The sequence below is a fragment of the Agelaius tricolor genome, unplaced genomic scaffold (assembly GCF_023055355.1).
Source record: "Agelaius tricolor isolate 1412-34295 unplaced genomic scaffold, bAgeTri1.0.p SCAF_94, whole genome shotgun sequence".
NCBI lineage: Eukaryota > Metazoa > Chordata > Aves > Passeriformes > Icteridae > Agelaius > Agelaius tricolor.
The window spans coordinates 504,608-511,195 of record NW_027269354.1 but is presented as its reverse complement, the minus strand read 5'-3'; positions in this window follow the sequence as shown (position 1 = coordinate 511,195).

The following is a 6,588-nucleotide window of genomic DNA, read 5'->3' as shown; positions in this document are numbered from 1 at the left end:
ATGTAGAATTGGAGACTGAAATGTAGAATTGGAGACTCAAATGTAAAACTGGGGGCTGAAATGTAAAATTGGAGGCTGAAATGTAAAACTGGAGACTCAAATGTAGAATTGGAGGCTGAAATGTAAAACTGGAGACTCAAATGTAGAATTGGAGGCTGAAATGTAAACTGGAGACTCAAATGTAGAATTGGAGGCTGAAATGTAAACTTTCCTGCCCTGGGGGTTGCATGAGCCCAGGTCTCTCCTGAAATGACCTCTGTGGGTGCAGTGCAAGCAGACACCGTGGGCAGTGTTGGGTTTGGCTCCTTGGCTCACCCATGCCAGGCTCAGTCCCAGCACAGCCAGGACACCCCCAGGGCTGAGCCATCGACCCCTCCCAGCCCACGCCTGCAGGCACAGCCTGAGCACAAACCCTTCCCACGTCATTTCCAGACCAACCCAAATCAGTTCCATTCCCACATTCCAATGGCCAAATGCTCTCTTCCAAGTCCTGGGCAGCTTCCTCCTCCTACCATTCATTATTTTCCTGCTCCCAGCCTCTTTGGGGTGACTCCAGAAGTGATGCCCTTGGTTCTGTACCTTGTTTCACGTAAGGAAACCAGCCAGGCTCCAAGCCCAGGCTGGCTCCAGGCACCTGCAGGACAGGGACGCATTTGGACACTTCAGCTCTTCTCAGGAGGGAACCTTCACTGGCCTTGGCACTTCTGCAGCAGGAGGTGTTTGGGGTGCTGGGAATAGAGCTGGGAAGGGGCTGGAGCCCCAGGAGAGGCTGAGGGAGCTGGGCAGGGGCTGAGCCTGGAGCAAAGGAGGCTCAGGGGGCCCTTGTGGCTCTGCACAGCTCCTGCCAGGAGGGCACAGCCGGGAACAGGGACAGGAGCAGAGGGAACGGCCTCAGGCTGGGCCAGGAGTGGTTTAGGTTGGACATCAGGAGGAATTTCTCCACAGAAATGGTGATTGGGCATTGGAAGGGGCTGTCCAGGGGTGTGGTGGAGTCCCCATCCCTGGAGGAGTTTAAGAGAAGCCTGGAGGTGGCACTCAGTGCCATGGGCTGGGTGACAAGGTGGTATCAGGTCACAGGTTGGACTTGATGGTTTCAAAGGTCTTTTCCAGCCCAGCTCATTCTGTGATTGTGTGATTCTGGGATTCTGTGATTCTGTTCTCTGGTTCTGGAATTCTGGGATTGATTCTGTGATTCTGTTCTGGGATTCCAGAATTCTGGGATTCTATTCTCTGGGATTCTGGGCTTGATTCTGTGATTCTGTTCTGGGATTCTGTTCTCTGGTTCTGGGATTCTAGGATTGATTCTGTCATTCTGTTCTGGGATTCCAGGATTCTGTGACTCTGTTCTCTGGTTCTGTGATTCTGGGATTGATTCTATGATTCTTTTCTGGGATTCTGTACTCTGGTTCTGTGATTCTGGGATTGATTCTGTCATTCTGTTCTGGGATTCTGTGACTCTGTTCTCTGGTTCTGGGATTGATTCTGTGATTCTTTTCTGTGATTCTGGGATTGATTCTGTGATTGTTTTCTGGGATTCTGGGATTCTGTTCTCTGGGATTCTGTTCTCTGGTTCTGTGATTCTGGGATTGATTCTGTGATTCTTTTCTGTGATTCTGGGATTGATTCTGTGATTGTTCTCTGGGATTCTGTTCTCTGGGATTCTGTTCTCTGGTTCTGTGATTCTGGGATTGATTCTGTGATTCTTTTCTGTGATTCTGGGATTGATTCTGTCATTATGTTCTGGGATCCTGGGATTCTGTTCTCTGGGGTTCTGGGGTTCCACCTCCAGCAGCCCTGGCCCGGCTGTGCATCCCCTCAGGAGCACCAGGCCCAGCGTGTCCCACAGAGATGGAGCTTTGGGCTCCTCAGGGTGGGGATCACCCAGCTGCCATCCTCAGGGGGGGAAAAGCCTGGAATTCCTCCTGAGTGTGCATCCCTGCCCCAAGCACACGCTGATGGTGCCACACACAGCCCAGGGCTGGGGCTCCCCACGCTCACCAGGGCACAGCTCCCAGTGCTGCCTCTGTTTGCTCTCCATCCCTTTCCAGCCCGGTTATCTCGAGGTGAGGCCCTCCCAGGCACTCCAGGGCCTCAGAAAAGCTGCAGGATCTGAGAGCCAGGTGAGCACAGAGCCCAGCCCAGCAGAGCCCAGCCCAGCAGAGCCCAGCCCAGCCCAGCCCGCTGCCCCGTGGGTCAGGCCAGCCAAAGTAGGGCACTGTGATACCAGCAGGAGCCCAGATCTGCTGATACTGAGCTATTTATTTAGTGATCAATAAACTAATGCGCCTGATAGTCTGGAAGGAGCTGCTAATGCCTGTAAATTTCCATTTATCAGCCTGCAGAGAGTCCTGGGATGGCTTGGGTTGGAAGGGACCTTAAAGCTCAGCTCAGTTAAAGCTCAGCTCAGTTAAAGCTCAGCTCATCCCGCCCCTGCTGTGGCAGGGACACCTTCCACTGTCCCAGGGTGCTCCAAGCCTGTCCAGCCTGGCCTGGGGCACTTCCAGGGATGCTTTGCTGGTGCATCTCAACCTCCCCAGGTCTGAGTCCTCCCTCTGCAGCAGATCTGTGGGCCAAGACCTTCCCTGCCTCTCCCACTCTCAGTCCCATTTGAGCAGAAGATGCTCAGATGGCTTTTTGGGTGACATTGGTGCTGCATCCCCCACGCTTTCTGTGATTGCACAAACATCTCTCACAGGCCTCTCTGACCTCCTCTCCTGCAGTCCTGATGACAAAAAATGATGCAGAGCTTTGGGTTTCAGGAAGGAGGCCAATAAATCACTCACCTGCTGCCGGGAAGGAGCCATAAAATGGGGTTTGCCATTTTGCAATTGTATCAAAAGTCCCATGAGGTTTCATCGTGGTGTGATGAGAGTTTCAGCTTTTCTGAATGGAGCACAGAGGAAAATAATTATTATGAAGCCTTAGAAGAAACAGGAGAGCAAAGATTAGAGGAAGGTGTTTATTGGTAAATCAGGGCAGTATCAGGATCAGACAGGTAAGCACTCAGGAATGTGAATTTACATAAAGCTCAGGGAGCTGCTGAGTCACCAGGGGAAGGATGGGTCAATAACTGGAGGCCTTTCTACCCGGGAACAGCTGGGTCTCATTTCCCCTGAAATTCATTCTGAACTGAATTAGGTGGAACAGGCCTGACAGGCAGAACAGTGGGACCTGATTGGTTTGGGCATCCTCTCAAAAATCTCCTGTCCTGCAGCCATAGTCCAGGCTCAGCCCTGCCCCTCTGCACACCAGGATGTCTCTACAGCTCTGGATTTTGGATATTCCAGGACATGACAACAGCTGAGTGGGGAGGAAATGCAGAGCAGCATTTCTGAGAGCAGCAGCTCAGCTCCACCAGGGGAAGGGGTGTAAAGCAGCGCTCAGGTGAGGCTGAGTACAGCCAGCAATGCTGGCAGAACTCCTCAGTTATTCCATCCTGCTGGCCTGGATGCAGTGAAAATGTGAATTTTACTTTTTTCAGAGCTTTGCCAGAGCAGCAGCCCCTCACAGCTGGGCTGTGAGCACCCATGGGGTGGCTCTGGGTGTGTTGTTTCAGCTTGGATTGGGCCTGGAGAGCGCCTGAACCAGCACCACCCTTGGGAATTGAAATAAAATGACTTTCTGTCAAAGAGCAGCCCTGCACTGGCTGTGCTTCCTCCTGTGCCCCTTCTTGCCAGGAACAGCCTGGCCAGGTCCCTGCTGCATTTCCAGCACATGGATCCTTCCTGGGCACACCTGGCACCTTCCCTGCAGGGTTTGGACAGGAAATTGGCCCCAGGAACAGCTTGTCCCGAGCCTATCCCAGGGTAATTCCCATTCCAAACCTTCTCTCTGTTGTCCCTGACCCAGGAAGGTTTGATTTGGGAGGCACAGCCTTCCCAGTCCCTGTGGGCTCTCCTGCCATCCCCTGAACATTTCAGTAGTTCTGAGAAGAGCTGAGCTGTCACACAAAGGCTCAAAAACGCCTCCCCCACCCCAAACCCTTCGTGTTTAACCCTTTAATTACTTACAGCCCACCAGTGTGACCGTGTTCACAGGGGCTCTTGGATGAGGGAAGAGACGAGGATCTGACTCCATGTTTCAGAAGGCTGATTTATTATTTTATGATATATATTACATTAAAACTATACTAAAAGAATAGAAGAAAGGATTTCATCAGGAGGCCGGCTAAGAATAGAATCAGAATCATAACAAAGGTTTGTGGCTTGGACTCTCTGTCTGAGCCAGCTGACTGTGATTGGCCATTAATGAGAAACAGCCACATGAGACCCACATGAGAGATGGGAGCTGCCCCTCCTCTCCCCTCCTGAGGAACTGGTGACTGTGAGGAGTCTCCCCTCAGGCTCCCCTTCTCCACGTGGCCTCACTTGCTCCTCATGCAGCTTCCCCTCAGGACCCCTCAGCATCTTTGCTGCCTTCCCTTGGATGTTCTCTGATAATTTCCTGGCTTTCTTACATTGTGGTGCCCAAATTGCTCACAATGTTCAATCTGAGGCTGCCCAACCCAGCCCAGAGCAGAGCAGTTGCTTCCACTCCCACACTGTCCAAACCCTTCCCCTTTCTGCAGCCCTGCCTTGTCCAGCTCTTTCTCCTCTGTTGGTTTCTATTTTCCTGATAAAACCAACCTGAATGTTCTTCTCTGGACAACAACGCTGGCACTTCCCAAATCATGTCTCCAGTGTGCCACCACTTCAACTCTCAATCACATTTCTGTTTTCCTGTCCTTAAATTCCAAATTAGGGACCACCAAGTCCCTTTGGGGGGATTGTGAGAAAACCGGAAAAGTCTGAGCCCAGAAAAAAAGTTTGAGAGGAATTTCTGATTGACAACTTCCCCATTGTACATGATATGCACTAGGCTGAAGTTCAGATCACAAGAATGGTTTTTCTTTCATCCTTGAATTGCACAATAATGAAATCTTGCAGCTCTTGCCATCCCTTGAGCTGTTTCTGATGAAGCTGCACTAAAATCTGTCAGTCCAAGTCAGAACTGCAGAGCAATAAAGAGAATTCATCTGAGGCTCCTCACACCCAGCTCCCCTCACTCAGCAAAGATCTCTAAGTCCTGAACCACTGCTCACAGCTCTGCCCTGCTCAGCTGAGCCTTCCTCTCTCCTCCTCCTCCTCCTCCCCTGGCAGATCAGAGCCCTGCAGGGCTGGATGCAAATTCTGCATTTTCCAGGGCACAATTTCCAGGCTGTCAAAGGGAATTGTAGGCTGCAAACTCCAGCCATGGGAGGAGATGTGTGTGTGTGTTCCTGCAGAGCACAGCTCTGACACTGGCACTGTGGTCACACCTTTCCTTGTCACCACAAACAGATTTTCTTCCACAGGATCCCAGGCTCGGTGCTTGTAGCAAATATTCCTGTTTGTCTTTTCATAGAATCAGAGAATCCCAGAATGGTTTGGGTTTGTAGGGACTTTAAAGATTGTCCCATCCCACCCCTGCCATGGCAGGGCCAGCTCCCACTGTGCCAGGTGCTGCCAGCCCCAATGTCCAGCCTGGCCTTGGGCACTGCCAGGGCTCCAGGGGCAGCCCCAGCTGCTCTGGGCACCCTGGCAGAGCCCAAACCTCTCCAACCAGGCCTTGCCAGGCTCCAAACCCCTGTGGCAAATGGCACTGGGGGCACCTGGAACCATGCAGGAAATCATTCTTTCCTTGCCTTTCTCCATTTGCTGCAATGGTTTTTGGTGCTGGTTTCCATCCTGGATTGAGGAATGGGAATGCCAGAGTGGTTTGGGTGGGAAGGGATCTTCAATGCCAGCTCATTGCAGCCCAGGGCCACCTCCCACTGTGCCAGGTGCTGCCAGCCCCAATGTCCAGCCTGGCCTTGGGCACTGCCAGGGCTCCAGGGGCAGCCACAGCTGCTCTGGCACCTGTGCCAGGGCCTGCCCACCCTCCCAGGGTAGAATTCTTCCTTATTATCCAATCTAAATCATTTTATCCAATCCAAATCTATCTTATCAAATCCAATCCAAATCTATCTTATCCAATCCAAATCTATCTCATGCAATCCAAATCTATTTTATCCAATCTATCTAAATTTTATTCCACAACAGGGCAGCTCCCAAGCTGGGCACACAGAGCTGACACTGTTCAGGAAAACGCAGGAGGGTCCTGTCCCCATCACTGAGCTGTGTCACCCCCATTGGGAGGGTCCTGTCCCCAAACCCATTCTCTGTCACCCCCTGTCCCCATAACATTCTGCTCAGAAATTCCCTCCCCCTCATTTTCCATCTTGCTGAGTGCATCTCAAGACATCCCAGGTTTCTATATTTTTATTAATATAATTTTATTATATAAATTTTTTAATTTGTATTACCCAGCAGGCCACATTTTGAGGCATGAACCAGGATATGGGAAATTCCCTGTTAAAAAATCCTTCAAGGCTGGGGGAATTCCTGCAGCTGCAGCTCCTCTGCAGGGTGACAGAACAAACATCTCAGAAAACCCCAAAGGTGAGAGAGGAGACGGTGCCCACACAGCGTCCCAGGGAGCTGCACAGCTCCTGGGTTTGCAGAGCCAGGCAGTGAGAAATGGATCTCAGAGCACCCCTGCCCTGCTGGGACTCTGGGCTGGGTGTTCTGG